The following is a 19,883-nucleotide window of genomic DNA, read 5'->3' as shown; positions in this document are numbered from 1 at the left end:
ATTCCATGAGGAGATCATTGACATCATCAAGAGAAAGAGGCAAACCCTTGCTGAAGTTTCTCGTCCACAGGTTGAAGGGGAAACCTCAAAGACACAAGGGATGCAACTGCAAAATAAGGAGAATGATGGAGCTGTGGTAGGATGCTACCAATCTAGTGGGAGAGTGAAGCAAGTGTATTTCTCAAATGATGATGAAGAAGTTGAAGATATTCCTAGGAGTTACTATTCACGAAGTCATTTGGCAAGGGCTACTACAGAAACTTTGGTCAAGGTAGGTGATCTTGAAGAGGCATTTGTTGCCTTGATTGACCATGGTTCAGAAATAAACATAATGTCAAAGAGTCTCTACAACAAGTGCAAATGGCCGATGGACACAGATCATGGCTGGATGGTAAAAGTGGCAAACAATTCATTCGGTGAATTGTATGCAGCATGTCCAGGTGTGAAGGTAACAATAGGTGATGTAAAGATTGACCAAAACTTCTTTGTACAGGATACATCTTCATATCATCTCATCCTTGGACAACCCTACATTGTGGGAGTTCGAATGGAAACAAAGGTAATGGACGATGGTTCAGCATATGCTAGAATACGTAGCAAAGATGGTAAACGAGCTGTCCAATTTCTCACAGTCTGTGTAAACCATGAAAGAAATCGTGACAACCTCAGAGAACATCCTCTACCAAAGGTAAGCAAAGAGTTTCATGATCATAGAGAAATGATGGGTTTTGGCCAAGTACCATTGTAAAGCGGGATTGCAGTGGTACAGAAAGAAAAAGGGTCTCGCTTGATCCAAAAATAGGTGAAACTTTCTCGATGAGCTCCTTGGTAACAAGGAATGGATCAGTATGTTTTACAAAACTTGAAGATTTGAAGAGATATGAGAGGCAATATGTGCATAATGTACAAATAGGCATGAAAAAGAGTGGGTTGCTAAAGCCTACTGAAAATGTTTTGGGTTTGTGTGAACAAGTTTCTTTTGTAGATACTATGGGTGAGCTTGATGCTATAATGGGGTCTAATTTTCATCTTGAAAATGAAGTTGTGGAAGTTTGCTCTATGGAAATGTATCAAGTAATAGAAGTCTTTAAAGAAAGCCAAACAGTTGGCCCAGAAGTCCATGTTGAAACTAAATACAAGAGTGTAGCAAAGAAGGTGAAACCAGTAGCTTCACCCTTACCACCCAACAACAGGGAAAAGATTGAGCAGGCTTCTTTACAACCAAGTTTGAGGAATCCTAAAAAGATCGGGCATACCTTCACAAAGGAGTCCTTTCAAGAGTTGCAGATTGGTTGCGAGGAGTTTCTAACACAGGAGGAGACAAAGTGCTTCAAAGAAATGCTTTCAAAGCATGGTAAGGCTTTTGCATTTGAGCCACATGAGATAGGATGTGTTGATCCTTATATTGTAGCTCCTATGGTAATTTTCACAATACCTCATGTGCCTTGGAATCTGTGGCCTATTCCGGTTCCAAAGGCTCATTTGCCAAAGTTAGTAGAGCTACTGAATGAGAAAATCAAAATGGGAATCTTGGAGCCTTCTTGTGCTCCATACTCAAACAGGTGGTTCACAGTTCCAAAGAAGAATGGTTCTCTACGCTTCATCCAAGATATGCAACCAGTGAACAAGGTGACAATTAGAAATGTAGGAACAGGTCCAATTGTGGATGAATTTGCAGAGGCGTTTGCAGGGAGGGCAATCTACTCAATGGGGGATCTCTACTCAGGGTATGATCAATTTCAGCTTGCAATCGAAAGCAGAGACTTGACAACCATGAGGACACCTTTGGGTTTGGTAAGGATGTATACCTTGCCACAGGGAGCAACCAACTCGGTTGCACATATGATGAATGGGATGAATAAGGTCTTATGTGACTTTATTCCTCAAATCACAATGCCTTTCATTGATGATTTGCCTATCAAAGGATGTGAAGAAAGTGACAAAGATGAAGCTTTGGATCTCAAGGGATGTCGCAGGTTTGTGGTAAATCACATAAATGATTGTGATAAAATTTTGTCTAGGTTGGAAGAAGTGAATCTTACATTGTCAGGGAAAAAGTCTATGTTTGGTGTCAAAGAAGTGCTCATTGTGGGGCACATGTGCGGGCCATATGGTAGGAAACCTTGTCCATCAAAGGTAGATGCCATCCAAAGAATGAAAGAAATATGCACTAGCATCACTGAGGTTAGAAGGTTTCTGGGAGCATGTGTCTTCTATGTTATTTGGATTCCACATTATGCACATGTAGCTGATCCTCTTTATCAGCTGCTTAGAAAGAATCAAAAGTTTAAATGGACAGAAGCACATGTAAAATCCATGAAAAAGCTAAAGGAGTTACTTCAGTCAGCAACAACTTTGAGAAAGGTAGAATATGAGTGTCAAAGGCCAGTGATTGTGACAGTAGATACCAGTCCTACAGGGATTGGATGGGCAATAGGGCAAGATGACAAAGAAGGACACAGGTATGTGGTAAGATTTGGAGCAAAGGTACTAAGTGCTCGCCAAAGAAACTATCCACAGATAAAGAGAGAGTTATGGGGTATGGTTACAGCCTTGAAAAGTGGGAAAGAGTACATAATTGGTGCATGTGTGGTTGTAGAAATAGATTGTCTACCACTTCTTGGGATGATTACAAGCTGCTCAACACCAGACATTGCTATGTTGCGGTGGATTGCCTACATTAAGTCCTTAAATCCCGAGTTTAAGCACATTGCAGGTAAAGACAATACAATGGCAGATATGCTATCAAGGGCAAGGTATGAAGATGAGTCACAAATGATTGATGAGGGAGATGATGTAGGCACAAAATTCTATTCTATCTCTCATGTCAAAGGTAATAATGTCTGCATGACTAATTCGCTTGAATTGTTCTTGAAAGATCTTTATGAAGGTGATTGGATTTCTATTGGAAGGTACTTGAGTGCTCTAACAAAACAGGATGATTGGTCTGAACAAGAATTCAAGAGGATACACAGGAAAGCATATGGGTAATTTTTAAGGGATGGTTACTTGTGGAAGCATCCTAAACAAAAGGGTGCTACACCACAACGGGTTATATGTAAAAAAGAGACTCAAGTAAAGCTCATGCAAGAGTTTCATGAGAGTCTATGGGCTGGACACAGGGGTGTGTGGGCAACCTTCTCCAAGTTGAAAGAAAAATACTGGTGGAAGGGTATGCATAAAGATGTGTCTCAGTTTGTAGAGTCATGTGTAACTTGTCAAATGTATTCAAATGTTCGACATCGTGATGGATTGCACCCTACATATCCACTAGCCATGCACTATAAATGGGTTGTGGATCTAGTCACGATGCCTTTAGGACTCTGGCAGATGAGATACTTGGTTCTTGCACGAGAGGACCTAACTAACCAGGTTGAAGGAAGAGCATTAAGAGCTAAGACCACAGAAGCTGTGTGCAAATTCCTTCTTGATGAGGTGATTTGCCGTTATGGTTGTGTGGGAAAAATCACTGCAGATCAAGGTGAACTGGATGCCGAAGAAGCAAGGGAGTTCTTTTCTAGATTAGGGATCAAGCTTTCTCTTACTACAGCTTACAACCCTGAAGGCAATGGAAAGAGTGAAAGAGGGCATCCTCCTATCATCAAAGCTTTGGCCAAGGCTTGCGAAGGAAGAGTTGGTGAGTGGCCAAAATTGTTACCATATGCTTTATGGGCTGATCGTACAACACATAGCTCAGTAACTGGCTACATGCCTGCGGAGCTAATGCATGGTCAAAAGCCAGTGATGCCGATTGAGGATACAATTCCCACATGGAATGTACTACCTTGGCAAGAGGGGCTTAGTAGGGAAGATCTCCTTGCACTGCGTATAAGGCAGCTAGAGAGAAGACCTGGAGACATTGAAGCTGCAAAAGAACGACTCAAAAATGCAAGGTTGAAAAACAAGGACTATTTTGATAAGCGACATCGACTCAGGAGCAAAGCAATTGACAAAGGTGACTGGGTTTTAGTGTATGATAGTAGCCTTGATAACCAGCACAGAGTCATGCGTAAGTTCTCAAAAAGATGGTTTGGACCGTATGTTGTAAAGCATGTGCATGAAAATGCTACTTATAGCTTGTCTGAACTAGATGGTACAGAAGTAAAGATTCCCATTGCAGGAAAAAGAATTAAAATGTTTAAGAGAAGAGGAGACAATGATCTAGAAGATATGGATGAGGAAGAAGAGAAAAACACAGGTGAAGATCAAAGTGAACATGAAGCTCTGGAATCATCCAATGAAGAAGAAGACAAGGAAGATGTAGAAGAGGTCTAATCTTACAAAGAGACAATGTGGCACATACCAGAGGATGTGCAGGTTTAGAGGGGGTGGATGTCGTGCTGTGACACGTACATAGTGGGAACGCATGCTACAAGATCTATCTTGTATTTTTTTAGATACATAATTATATTTCCTATAGTGTACATATGCATATTTAAGTATAATAATAAGCCTTCCATCTCATCCTAGTATTTTTCTCAAGGGTAACATATCCTTACTTTACCATCAAAAAATACTATGGGAAAAGCATCAATAGCTCCGCCTCTTTAACTTGGGGCAAAAAGCATTGATTCTTTATTTCTACTATTTCATTATCATCTCACACCCTAGCTAGATCCTATATCTAGGGTAAACTCCAATATATATATATTCTATGTATTTTTTATACTTTTCTTATATTTCTTTTTAAATAGCTACTAGGAGAGAATCAAATCCTAGTGGGACACTAGGTGGCATGATTTCAAAGATACACTTATTTTAATGCATTATTGCAAGCATGATTACAAAAATTTGTCAAGGAGCAATGTCATGCTTTCATATGGCATGAGGTGTCCTTTGGAATTAAATGAAAGTCTAGGCTAAGGAGACCACATGAAGACTTTTGCTGCCATAAATGGACCCTATTTTGATGATTTTTTTAACACAAGGTTCCAATCCAAATTGGAAAACGATTTTAAAATGAAAATCGTAGCTAATGAGCTGAAGTTTTTGCCCATATTCTTACTTTTTTATTTGGAGCCACGGTTGAGGAGATATGATCAAAATACTGGACCCCAGTTTGTCCACATCATGCAGGGATAGCTCATTTCCAACTTTTCCAATTCCTGTTCACACTGGCTCCTCTCTTCTTGTGTAAACCCTTGTGGGTTCCCTTCACCTATAAAAGGGGACCTCTTCTTCCTTGGAAAGAACTCAAGCATTCAAGCCATTGATGAGAGGAATTCTCGAGGGAGTGAGTAGTAATGCCTAATTGTACTTAGCCATTAACATAAGCCCAAGCCTACACTTTCTCCTAGAGGGAGACTAGCCATTCTTGCAACAAGCTAACCTTGGAAGATCAACTCTAATCAAAGAAGGTCTTGCACTTGGTGTATCAATCAAAGTGGAATTATCCACTCTTCTTCTCTCTCCCATCAATAATGGTGCCGAAGGGTTTCAAGTAAGATGTGTTCTACATTGATGTTTTCTTGATTTCTTGTTGTTTTCATTTTCATCTCTAATCCAACATATATATATATATATATATATATATGTATCTAATCTCATCTCCTTAACCAAACCTATCTCTCTCATTCTTAGTAATTCATCCTCTCTAGGTTCTCTTGCTACAGGTACATCTCTCCCCGCAGTATCCTTATTGCCTACGGGCAAGAATAGGGCTTGGGAGGGAAACTTCTCATCTCTTCACTTCTCTCATATCTACATTTCTCACATACTATCCTAGATGAATAACCCACATGATGATCATTTCTATCGCTTTCACTCTGTACGATCTATTAGAATTAACATATGGATTAGCCGTAAAATACACTTTCAACAACGTATAGTGTTTCTCTTCGGCCCTGAAAGGCTCAATGAAATACTTCTATCACCGGATCCCATCATACTACCTCTCATAGACTATAATTTTTTTTTTGATGTAAGCGTAGTTATCTTGCTATGAACCAAGAGGATTTGTACACACAATTAATCCCAATCACTAGACAAAATATATATATTACGGTAAGCACAAAACTACAATTCCAAAGAACAATTCGTAGCCTATTTGGTCAGCCAAGATTGAATGCCATTAACTCATCCATTAACCCTTTCATATTACCCATGATACGATATGACCATAGCCTTGATGTTTTCATCTTCGTATTGTTTTGACATTCTCTTTTGCGTTCTTTCTTTGTGTGTGTGAGTGCAAGAGAGAAAGAGTGAGTCTTCTTTGATTGCACTTATTTCCAAACCCTAGTCTTCATGGCATCTATGGTTTAACTCCTTCATATAGTTTTTGTTGAGTTCTCTCACAAACTCTCACAGCCATAAGCCCGGTGCTTTCCTGGAAAGACCGCAAATTTCTCGACAACGTGCGGCAGACGCGCACATTTTTGGTGCCGTTGTAGGGGAATTTTCCTGCACCAAGCTCCGGGAAGCACTCTGTGCTGCCCCGTGGAGTCACTAAGCTTAATTAGGAAGGAAGAAAGAGAAGCCTGGCGACTGTGTGCACAGATCTGGTGTAGATTTGCAAGAGTTTTGTGTTGTGGGTTAGTATACGAAAGGTCTGTTTATTTACAGCTCTGCTGCAGCTCACACAGTTCTGTTTGAGCTCACAGCAAGTTTGCACATTTTGATTTCTGCTTACAGTTCGGTTCAGCATAGTCAAGTCAGTTCGTTTTCGGTACATCTAGTGCAATTTGTATTCTGCACAGTCGGAATGGCTCAGATCTGGTTTGCACAATCCTGTTATCCGCACTTAGTTCAGCTCAGTGCGCAGTAGTCTCACGGACCACAGATCAGCACGTTTTCGTCAACATTATCATTTAAAAAAAACAGAAAAAAAGAAATTGTAAAAAAAAAGTTTTAAAAAAAAAACTGGGTGAGGTTTCATGCGCAAGGCTCTCTTGTGAGGGGAATATTTATTTCCACAAAAAAAAAAATTAGTTGTAAGTTTGTCCCAAAAAGATAGATCGGGATCGGGGGTTTGAGCTTGGGCTTGGGCTTGGTCTTGGTCTTATGATGTAAGGTGAATGCTATTCACTATATATAGGCTAGTCCTCAAGTGAAAGGAGAAAGCATGTGGGGCAAAGCCTTCACCTTTCCCTCCACAAGTCACCCTTCAACTTTCTATTTTAAGCCATGTGCCCAAGTAGAAACTAGGAGAAATTGACTGTTTTAGGGACTTTGGGAGCTTTCGATAGTCAAACAGTGTTCTGTAAAGTGCGCCTAGATCTCCTAAGCGATACGCTCGTTTCGAGCTATCACACGTCCCAATCCGTTTTTTGAACCTCAAAAAACATCAAAAACAAGAAAAAATCAAGTAGAAAACTGGGTGCAAAACACCCATAAAACAAAGCAAGTAACCTTTGAGGGTACTTGCCGACACTTGTAGGGCGCCCAAAGCACATGCATCTACGCTCTGGTCGTGTGCTAGAGTCCGAACAACTAGCTAGTGCTTCGATTTACGGGGGTACTCACTATCCTTCCACGCTAGGGTCTACGCCCTCGGCGGGAACCCAAGGTAGTGCAACCCAAGACCCAAATATAGCGGCTAGCGACTCTTCCTCTGACTACGATATTATGGAAGAGCATTTTACACAAAGCCCCGGGGGAACAAATGAAACCATACCTAGCTGGGCCCAACAACCTGGAACTAGTGTTTTTAGCCGTTTGATGGAAACTTTTAGTAGAGCTGCGCGCTCGGAACCTATGGCTAGTGAAGTAAACGAAGGGGGTGGGGAAGTAGAATCACCATTCACATCTCCTGTAGACCCCACACTCCCTCAGAGTGTCCACGTGGAAATTCTACCTACCTCATTTAATGAGGGCCCTACCAAGCTACCACCTTCCAAAGTCGCCTCTAAGGTAGCGGTGACTAAAAGTCAAAACATGGGAAGCAACATTGCATCCACCTCACGGCAACCCTGTAGTACACCAAGTTTGGACGGGGTATTTATCAATGAAAATTGGGAATATGACCTACACACGGAGACTTTGACCAACCTATACATGGGCTACACATACCATGTGGGTTGGTTAGAAGTTGTACAATCCACATCTAGTGCCACTAGTCTAGAGGAACAACAACACATGATCTACAATGTCATCCATAGAATTATCCAGTCCGAGAGGCAAAATTGAGGAATGAACATACCTTCGACGGGTCCTATGCAATTTTTAGACACGAGAAAAGGGAAACAACCCACTCTGTCATAAATAGAGACTCCCCCAGTGAGTCCCATCAATCCCCCATATGTTGTTTCGCCAGGGGTCTCAATGCAATCTGAGCCCACAAGTGATAGCTTTACTTTTCCAAGTCTAGCTCATCTTTCCCTTGATGACACCACGACTACCATGCCTACCCCAATGATGGGCATGCCGAGAAACACGCCATGGACCTCATTTATTAGTAAAGCACCACTACATGGTAGCTCAATGCCTGCAACAACAGTACCTACAAGTGTGTACCAATCATATGCACCTATGGGTCATCACACTCATGTAGTCCCTACCCCTCCCATTGTTTCAACTACCTATGCTCCACAACCACAATACACAAGTTCTCATTTCCATGGGACTATACCGGCTAGCATTAGCATGTCACATCCGACGTCTGCTATGCCTAGGGCCACCCATATGAACTATGGACCACCACATGGCACAACATCGTACCCAACATGGAATCCAAGGGCTTCCTATACGCCTAGCCCAATGTCAATACCTACTCCACATGTAGTCTCTGGAGAACCTTCACCCATGGTGCCTGCTCATTTAGGTGACTTGGCAACATTTGCTCAAGCTATTGGTCGATCTATTGCTGAGAATATGCGTAACGTGCCTGATAGAGAGCCTAGAAGTAAGGCAATACAAATAGCCAAGCTCACACAAAAATTTAGTGGAGACGGGGATGTGGGAAAGCATATTGAAGTGTTTGAACAAATATACGATTCTCTAGGAGAACACAATGACCTACATAAGAGCAATGCTTTAAGCCTAACCTTAAGTGGGAAGGCTGGGGATTGGTATAGAACCCTAAGGGTGGAAGAAAAAACGATTTACCCTACTCTTAGGATAATGTTCTTAAAAGAATACATACGAGAGGGAGTACTTTGGGGTGTAGCCTCTCAGCTCCAGAAAGCCCAACGAGAGGAAGGAGAGTCAATGAGAGACTTTATAAGTTGCTTGAAGCATTTGAATTCTCGTTGTAATCCAAATGAGCACTTCAACAATAACCAATTGCTTGATAGATTCATTAGGGGATTACGACATGAGGATATCTACAATGGCCTAGTCATTAGAGGTATCACCACTTGGGAAGCAGTCACCACCAATGCGATCCAATTGGAGGATAATTTAATGATTCGAGGAGAAAGAGTGTCTGTTGAGACTAAATCTATTAGCTCGCAAGCATCAGGGCATCAGCCAATGACCCTAAATCCTATTGCTAAGGAGCTAAAGATATCTGAGATGACTTTAGCAGATCTCACCAAGGCTATTCAAGAGAGTCTTAGAGACAATCGTGCTCTGAAAAACAATCATATGTATCCAAGAAGGGAGCAGCAATGGTGATCAGTATGCTATGGACCGCATAGTACTAGTAAATGCCCTACTTTTAGAGTAAAATTCAATGGGAACTGCAATGCATGTGGAAGGTATGGTCATCAAGCTAAGGATTGCATAGTATTTAAGCGTACGATGGCCAATAGACCAACCTTAGCATGGACAGACACACCTCGAGTGCCTGCATTGATGCCGGCCCCACCTCTTGAACAAACATCACAACATATGGTCCCTAGGGACCAAAGTGTTGTTCAAACAACACCCTTACCACCTCCAGTGCTAGGACCGCAACCACCGCATCCGAGAATAACTTCTGTGAATCAAGTGGGTTGTGAGTCATCTATTTATTGTTTGGAAGGTTGTGAGGAAGTTATAGATCCTAATATCGCCTATGGGATGGATGGGCTTGAAGAAAGTCCACAATACTACATGGAGGACTATTGGGGACAAGTCAAACCTGTATATCAAGTAGCTACTATTGCGGCAAGAGGCCAAAATATCAACTACACTGCTAAGAGACCACCTCTTCAATGCTATGAGTGTGGAGGTCCACATCGTGTAGCTGAGTGTCCTATTAGGCTACAAAAGAATGCCACACTAATGCAAACCAATCAAGCGAGCATGTCTACAATGCCGATACTCATGTGTAATCGATGTGGCATAGATCATTTGATTGCCCAATGTCCAAATAATCCAAATGCACCAAAGATCACGCCATTAAACTTGATTGAAGTTACCAAGGAGCCATCACCAAGTACACCCGTGGTACCAGTAAACGTACTCACACGATTGATGCTCCAAAAACAAAATTATATTCTTGAGGAAAGAGACATGGCATCAATTGCCCAATCTCAGAAAAAGAAGAAAACACGAAGAAAGAGATTGCAAAAAGCAGCGAAGTCAGACCCCAGTTCAAAGACCAACATAGAGACTGGTGACGACCCCGTATATATGAACGACGTTGAAGAAGATTCTGATTCAGGTGAAACCATGGAGACCAAAACGACCACTAACATAGAAACCAACAAGGAAGATCTTCATGAGCCACAGTGGTCATGATCCAAAAAGAAGATAGGAACTTACCCAAACCCTACAGAGGAGATTGAGCGAGTCAAGCAACTAAGGAGTTTGGTAGAAGATACCCAGAGGGATCTAGAACCAGCACCTAGGAAGATCCAGATTACAGACACCGTGTTCCCTACGCAACAACAACCTCACCAAGTCCATAGACCCTTGGACATACCTAGTGTCATCCAAGAAGAAAGTGACTTAAAGTCATGGGAAAGTGGGCGTACTCACTTCTTGATGGAAAGAATGTTTACAGAGGGACTACCTGATCCTATCGAAGAAATGGAGATCCCATCTTCCCCATGTCAAGGGACTCAAGGCCAAAAGGTACCGTTAAACATTGCCAAATTGATGGATTTCATGTCTTCAGAAGTTAGAACCACCATCATGTCCAAACTATATAAAGACCCCGAGCTAGTCTCAGCTCTTCGAGCCTTCCTCAATGGAGAACTGAAGTTTGGGCTACCACAATTTGCACAGATGGATGGAGCTGGGGAGATGCCAATAGAGGAGGAACACATAGATCCACAACCCAACCTAGATGAGAACCTTGTTATAGAAATACCTGTTAACAAGTTGGGACAATACTTTGAGGGTGATGAGTCCAATGCGACCATACCAATCACTACTAAGGGATTAACTGTGAAGGGAATCCTTGATGGTGGCGCTGGGGTTAGCATTGTGACTAAAAATTGCTGGGAAAATATGGGAAGACCTCACCTTGCGACCACAACCATTGTAGTGAAGATGGCCAACGGCTCTATTGTTAAACCTATTGGGATGCTAGAAGATCTCAAGATCAAGGTCTTTGGACATAAAATAAGATTTACCTTCATTGTTATGGATTTCTCCAAGCACCCTATGGCATCTGAGATGATCTTAGGACGTCCTTTCATGAGGGAAGCAAAAATGGTGCATGGCTGGTCTAAAAACCATGTCTACTTGTAGTTCCAAGATTCTGTCATTCGAGTGGATCTTCTGATGTGTCGAGCACATCCTCTAGGAAACAAGTTTATAATTGATCATAGATCTGACACCACAGTTCACTCGGCCCCATTGCAGTATTGTTACACGTGTAAAGCGGACACTGATGTTGGGGAAGATTCTCCTTATATGGATGTACTACCTGGGATGACTGAGTTGGTCAATGTGGATTGGGTCCACCTAGCAGCAACCATAGACACTTGGGGAAATAGGGGGACAACCTCAGTAACACCTGAAGGGGATGAAATTCCCGTACCCTTAAATATGCTACAAGCAATGCATATAGCTTCTGACAAGACTCATCCTCATATAACAAAGAAAACATACAAGTGGGTCCCTAAAGCTTCTTTAGCGACCATGGCTAGTACTAAAAAATAGAAGCCTTATAAGAAACGTCCCACTCGCTCCAAGAAATGTAAAGAAATGTTGCGTTGGATTCCTAAACGACTATTGGAAGCCCAAGGCTACTATCAAGGAAATGATCAAATCTGGGTGCCAAAATGTAGATTGTGTTCTTACCTATCACCTGACCCATGTGAGCCCAATCCTGTAGCTCCAAAACAAATTGACCATCGTGGAAAGAAAAAAATCATTGAATGCTACACACCCGCTCCAGAGCTAGTTTGGGTACCGAAGAAAGAACGATTTGTTCCACCTAGCTCAGAAAGGGGGGAGTCCCATGAAGCTTCTAGCTCCTCATGTAATGCATCCATAGAGGTAAAAGCTTCTCCACAACCTCCACCTACAATAGTCGACCTCCATGAAGCTACAAAGGAATCCACACCTCCCAATGTTCACGAATCACTTGATGAACCACTTCAAGTTCGATCCTGGGAAAGTACCTTACCACCCTTACAACTCGACGAGACACCTAAGGTAATAGAAAACTACTGGCAAAAATACTCACCTATTACCAACTGGAACGATTGGTTTCAAAGGGTGACGAGCTCATTTCAAACAGTATGATCTACCCAAGGAAGGGGGGAGTGTTTGCTGATAGTCATCATTCATTTGCTTCCCTCTCAACCTTTTTCCCTGACCTCTCAATCACCAATCTTAGGGAATGTATATATATAAAGCCTTATACTCACACAAAATAAATAAAAAAATAAAGAGCAAGAGCAATAAGCAAATGAGTATGCACAATAAAAGTCAAAACATTTGACCCAGACCTACACATTCACATTCGGTACACTGAAACAGAAACCTATGTCATAAAACACCTTTGATCCTCATCACTCGAGTGATGGAGGGTAGGTAGGATTAATACAATAGGAGTGTTTCTATTTTAGAGTTGAGTGATTAGCAAAGTTCTTTTTTCCCACCGATGTGCCTCCTAGAGGTATTCCTTGTGTTTCCTACTGTGTACAGGAGCGTGTTGCTGTGATTAGGATTTGGACCTTCATGGGATCTTTCTGTCATTTACACTTCAAATCAAGCGCGACCATCGACACAAACAAGTGTTTCTTGTCCATTAGCATTGCCCCTTATCTTTTTCGCATCCATGTTTGTCTGCTTTAATTGTGATTGGTAGCATAATACTCAGTGCATTTGCTTAGTACCAAACGTTAAATTCAATGTAATTTTTTGTCATAATCACTTGTCTAGGTTTAAAAATCAAGCAGTCCGACTAAGCTAGTTTGACCAAGTTAGGTGTTACATATATTCTCTTAATACCATGGGGAATGCCTTCCTAATAATCAATGGCTACTTAGGTTCTTAATCCGATTTAGGCAGCATTGTGTGAAATGTACTAGGGCTTTCTAGTGGGCTTGACCCTATTGACCTTTAGCTTAAGTATTATAAAGGGAGTTTACTAGTGTGATGAGCTTGGGGAGGTGTAACAGTGTTATATGACCCCCCAAAGTTACAAAATTAAAATGCTGAAAATGAACAAACAAAAAATCAAAGTGCCACAATGTAAAATCCTAAGATGGAAGAGAAATCTCAGCTTGATTGGGTACTTCACTCACATGTATTGCCTATGGTACTAGAGCCCTAGAGGTTCCCAGTGTGGGCGCTTTTCCTTGAAAAGCAAAAAACCGAAGGCATACAAAATAAGCACACACATCAAAATTGAATCACTGTGAAAAGACTTTGGGGGGTCAAAGAAAAGAAAATAAGTCAGGCGATGATTTCATGAGAAATTCCTTTTATCGTAGCTTAACTACAAGGTCTTCTAGGTATAGCCTCTAGTCAGCCCTCGAACATGAAATACTTGGCTCTCGTGATTAAACAACTTAATTGACCAGACAAAATTAAGAAGCTTACCCATGGTATTAATAGTCGATCTCTAGTGCCTTTTGACCGTTAAATTAGCGACCCCAGACTTGTTTAATTTTTTACCTTTACATTTGTTTATGCATTTGATTATATTGCAATTTAATGTTTATTGCTGACAAATTGTTTAAAATTTTGATACCAATCAATTTGTCTGCCTAAAACTGCATATGCTTTTTAATCGCTTATGAGAATGCAATTACTGTGCCAATGTTGTTTGATTTTGCAGTGACTGAAGAAGGCTAAGGACATTCATCTCAAATGCTCTTCCACCTCGACGAACGAGCTTCAACTCAATAGCTTTCGAGGACGGAATCTACACCAGCGTCCCAACCCACTAGACGCCCAACGATTTCCCAATCATCGAATCTAGATGATCAAACCACCATCATGCGACACATTTTTGGTGATCTAAGACCACTAAACCATGCCAACCGCACACCTCTATCACATCCCCCACCAATTTCATCTCTACACAGAGCCACACAAGAAACAAGAGCAACCAAAGAAGAATTTGAGGTCCACTTCAAAATCCAGAGCCCTCGCATGCTATCATAGCACCTGGTGCTCAGGCCACAGTGGAAACCACGCCGCAAAGATTTGGACCTGATTCGAACGAAGAGTAATCAAGGTAATACCAGGCGACCCGGTTTCTAAAGCATGAGAGGCCAAGAGGGGGAAAATAATGAAAGAGATGGAAAAGAAAGAGGCACTTGAGAAGGAAGAAAAAAGAATGCAAGAAGAACAAAGAAGACGAAAGGAGCAAGATGAATGGCAGAATGCCACGGCCAAGAGAGCTCACTTGGCAAACTTACAAGCACGAGAAGAGAAAGAGAGGAAGGCAGCAAAGGATAGAGCTCAAGTTACCCAACAAGCAAAGGCTAGGAGCTCTAGGCCTTCAAAAATACCTCAAAGAGCCAAGCAATGTGCAAAGAGGAAAAAGGACAAGGTGATGCCTGAAGAACAACATGCCCAAGGGGAGAGGAGGAAAAAGTATAAAAATGATCCTCCTCAATGGGCCAGGCAGGCGGCTCCTCCACCATTGCCAACATCACAGAAAAAACGGAGATGGAAGCCAAGCATAGTTGCTTTGCGAGAGATTCAAAAATATCAGAAGAGCAATAAGCCCATCATACTCAAAACAGCCTTTTGTCGGGTGGTGAAAGAGATAATGGATGAATATAGCGATTCCGTTACACACATACAACCTGTAGCCTTACTTGCCCTACAGGATGAAATTGAAGACATGTTGGTGGAGCTGTTTCAGGTTGATGTTTCCTATATGGTGCATGCTAAGCATGTGACATGGAAAAATATGGATTTAGCTTTAGTTTATCCCATTTACTCTCTCTTGATGATTTGTAATATCACATGTCAATTCTACCATTCCATGCAATTGTTGAACTTGATTTGGCACTTTTATAAAAAAAAGTATTTGAATTGTTCAAGATGTTAAATTTAAGTTGACCACCACGGTGCACGGCTCGCCCTAGCGGTTAGAAGGCACAAAAAAAAAGCCATGCAGCGACCCATCAGTTGGAAAACACATCTCGGTGATTTGTTTATAAAATCGGGCAACCGGGGTGGGGGGGTGTACGGGGTCAACGGGACGACCGTGGAGCACAATGGTGTCTGCTGGGGTCGGATGACACAAAAAAAATCCCTGTGCGTTGAAAAAATCTGTTAGTGGGGACGGTAGACATTTAGCCTACCTTAAAGTAAAAAATGGTTAATAGAGTATTGAATATTGATAATATAGATTCATCTAATTATCTTGTTAGCTCTCAAAAATCTCTCTCTTCTCCTGTTGTGCATAAAGCCCCTACCAAGTCTAGAGCAATGAGAATAAGGATTGTCAACATTCCGAAACTTTCAAAAATGAAGACAAACCTTTTGTAGACACTACTTAATACTAATTAGTCAAATGGCCTCATCATCCTCTGCATTCTCTATACAGTTTTGTATGATCAAAGATAAATATTTTATTATCTCAGATAATGATAAAGTCTTTATTACCCCTTATGTTAACCAATCACACAAAACCCCATCCTGAAGTACTTCAAAGTAATTATCAGATTGTGAAGTTTCAAAGATTATGGAAATATACTCTTCCAAGGTAATGGGGACCAATTTAATAACTTTTATGAGGAAACTATCTGCAATGGTCTTCAAGCAGAAATCATTGTAGATAATATTTTATCTCCTCCCAGTGCGTATGAAAGTCCTTTCAACATTGAAGATGAACCAGAAATAGCTGATTCTTCAATCAAAAACCCTCTGGTTCAATTACAAATGGAAAAGGACAAGCCAATGGACGAAGCATCCACAAGTGCCTCCCAAACTCAAAACACTCCCCAATTTGTGCAAGGTATAAAAAAAGTAGGAGATATTACCTTCTACAACATTGATCATGATGATATCATCCTAGTTCTAGAGTATATGCATAATTAGATCTATCAACAAATGCTATTTGTGCGCATGAGACAGCAGAAGCTACAATAAATGGTTTTATAGGCATCATCAAATGATGGTGGAAAATTCTTCCTCCCATAGTCAAAATTTCTATTATACGACATGAAGGAAATGCCTCTCTCTTGATCCTAATTGAAAGTATCTATAAAGAGTTCATTAGGCATCGAGAAGATCAAGCAGCATTGGCATTACCGGCTTTTCAGGAAGCTCAAATGTGTAATTTCTTCTCCATTTGGGATTCTGTATTTATTGCAAAAATTTAATATATAAAGCAGGTAAATACCATTCTGGAGGAATCAAAGCAAAATTTGTGTATAAACTGCCAAAAGCCATTACAAAGCTGCTTATTGAGAAATTGGACAACCAAAATTTTGATCTCCAATCAGCTACACATGGAAATATAATCCAAGACTTAGGTAGTAATACAAGAATTATGTATTCAAAAGCAGGCACAAAAGGAATTTAAGGACTCAAAACCTTCAAATAAATTCTGCAAAGTAAAATTACTACTCTAGAGATTTTGGATGCGCCAACAAAAAGAAGGAATGCTCGTGCAAGCATCCCAAGAAGAATAAAAAGAAGAAGAAGTTCAAATGAAGACCCAAGCATTGATTTTCTCAAAAACGTAAGTCCACATCCTCAAAAAATGATAATGAATGCTTCATTTGTGCAAAACAGGTCATTGGGCCTCTGAATGTCCCAAGAAAGAAAAATCAGTGGCATTCAAAAATATAATCCTAGAAGATGGGTATAGCTACTCAGAGCTATCTTCTTCAGATCTCTCAAGTTTTGAATTCAACATTGCTTAGTTTGCAAGTAAGTCTTCTACATCAACGAGCAACAACTACAATTCAGACTCAAGTTTTGAGGATTGTCTATTGCTCTTAATGTAATGAGCTTGTAAGACTTCATACCTATTCCTTTTAATCTTCAAGAATGGAAAAACATTAGGAGAAAGTTGGACTCACTTTTGGGCCCTGTAAGAAGTTCCGCATCGGCTTAGAGAGAGAAAATGAAAATGTTAAATTGTGCATTTTATGTGATACTTTTTTGCGCCAACAAAAAACCAAAATGACATTCTTTGGTAGGTAGCCGCCGTCTTTATCATTCTTATCCTTTGTTCTCTTGTCAGGAATCCAACTAACCATATGACTAATGATTTGAAATGCCAACTTACAAGTGTTCCCTCCAAAAATATAAGCCACACAAACTCTATCAACTCTAAATATAAGAATATGGCCTTCCCTCCCAAAACCTGAGATATTTCATGAGTTTCGAGTGTCTGTCTATTTCTCTATCAACCCTAGGAATGGAGAACACTTCATTTTATGATGAAAACACCAATTTGAACTTGTAATCCTCAACCCCTTCATCTTTAATACTTACTCGAAGAAAGAACACTCATCATCTTCATGTTGATGTATTGCAAGAGTACGCATAGTTGTAGAAACGTAGGAGGGAGTCTTTCTTATCTCAACGGGAGAAAGAACTTAGAAGGAAAAACAAGGAACATCATTTGGATTTGTGAACCGATGGGTCTATTTATCCAAAGGATCCTATGACAAATGCGCCACCTCCCTTTGCTAATATCACTAGCCTTTTACATTTCACAGGTGATGGCAAGGATGGGCTATTGGGATACACCGAATATTTGGAAATGAGAGGATTGAATGCATAAAGCAAAGAAACTTCCTGGTGATGGAGAACATGTAGCTGAATAAACTTAATGAAGCATGCTCTCGGAAGATTTTATCAAACAAAGAGACAATCCAAGGCCTTGAGAAGAAGATCACAAGTTTGCGAGAGAAAGACACCGTGCTTGGTAGTCGGAAAAGAAAACGAGATCTGTGCAACATTGAGAACATGAAGATTGGTAGTGGTGGCCTGAAAAAATAAATACAAGCTTTAAGGTAACTCAAAGTTTGTTTTTGCTTTTGTATCTTCAATGTGCTTCACTAAGAAACGGATACACTTTCCTATACATGATCATAACGCATGGTGATTTTTTGGCAGGTCTTTACTGCATCCAAACTCGAACGGTGTAGGCTTCAATGCCGGAGTGCATTACAGCCGTCTAGTTCCAAAAGAAGTAGTTAAGAGATGATAGCTCAGAAAAAATTTTGTAAGTTGAAAGGGAGGCTCCTTATCTCCTTCATGAACGAGAATCAGTTGGAACCAATGGAAGTGCAAGCAATACTTGATGAGAGTGGCATCTCATAGATGGGATACAGGGCACTCTTCAAAGGATTAGCTAAAAAGTCTCAAAATAAACTATAGAGAGGATCATTGCTGCCAAAGCCATCACATGTAAAGGTTGCTTGCCGGCACGTAAACAATGAGGTGTTTGAGAAACTTGGGTCACAATTCCATATTGAAGCAACGTTCTTAGGCAAGGGTGGCAAAGAGGTAGAGTTTAACGAGCACAACAACCTCTTTATTGATCTTGAAGCATTGCAAAGGTATGCAGTTCACTTCTTTGACATCAGTCGAGAGGAGTGCGGTGGGATTCCCAAGTTTGTTTTGAAGCTCAACGAGTGCGAGGTCTAGAAGTACAAGAAGATGGAGAGAGTCACCATTACCCTCATGAATAGAGCTCTCGATCCATCAAAGAGGATCCATGATACTTCAGCCGTGCAATCCAAAAACAACATTCTAACTCTAGGATCATTTCAGTATACTTAGTTCACTCTATAATAACAAAAATATTGATTATTTGGTCGTTGCTTTTGTGTTTTTGTTTTTCATTGTAGGTTGATAAGGAAAATTTTGAAATCCTCGATTGGGCTTTTAGTCAAACCCAAATTCCTTTTATCATCAGTGAACAAAGAAATGGAGTCGTTCTTTCAGGGTGACTATACAGTGGAATTGCACATGGCAGGTGACTTAAAGACTCTTAAGTGTATGTACAACATAACACACGGAGTAGTTGTGGAAAATCCATGATTATATTGAATGGTTGATGCACAATCTCTTGAGAGTGTGCAATGGAATAGAGCTCCCAACAGACATCTTCAAGATAAAACTTTTAGGCCAGTGCTTGATATTCCTCTGAGTAGAGTTCACGTATGTACACTTCATGCACTCTATCGAATAATTGAAAAGGTGGTTCATTTGTACATATGTTTTGCATGGACATTGAAGCCAGAGAGTGAGTCAAAAAGAGTGATCAAAGCATTAGAGGGAGTTCTCTCCGACATTGGTTTTCATGGAGGCAATGTCAAAATTGAAGAGGACCCTAAGATGTCTCAAAGTCATTACAAGGTACCTAGGAAAGTATCGATAGGTGGCGTGAAGGCCAAAAGGTTTCTTGGGTTTAGCCTCAAAGATACATATAGAGAAGAGAGTAGAAACTTGTTCAACAAATGGAAACGGTTACATAAAGTGGTTAAAGACAATGCTCATGGTGGGGCAATCCAAAATCACAAGGCGAATGTGTGGAAATCACTAGATAGAATTTTCCACTGCGTTGAGCAGCATTTTTGGGACCAAAGTAAGCTCACATCATTTCAAGCAACCTTGCTGGACTGGAAGAA

General features: G+C 40.8%; 1 protein-coding gene across 7 annotated transcripts in view; it reads right to left on the bottom strand.

The window, feature by feature from the left end:
* LOC147423321 (uncharacterized) overlaps positions 1-19,883 on the bottom strand; it is a 224,154-nt gene that overhangs the window by 83,911 nt on the left and 120,360 nt on the right. The gene's annotated exons all lie outside the window — the stretch shown is intronic.

The sequence above is a fragment of the Adiantum capillus-veneris genome, chromosome 26 (assembly GCF_014529385.1).
Source record: "Adiantum capillus-veneris isolate H3 chromosome 26, ASM1452938v2, whole genome shotgun sequence".
Taxonomy (NCBI): domain Eukaryota; kingdom Viridiplantae; phylum Streptophyta; class Polypodiopsida; order Polypodiales; family Pteridaceae; genus Adiantum; species Adiantum capillus-veneris.
The sequence above is the reverse complement of the archived record's forward strand: the minus strand, read 5'-3'. Positions and strand labels throughout refer to the sequence as shown.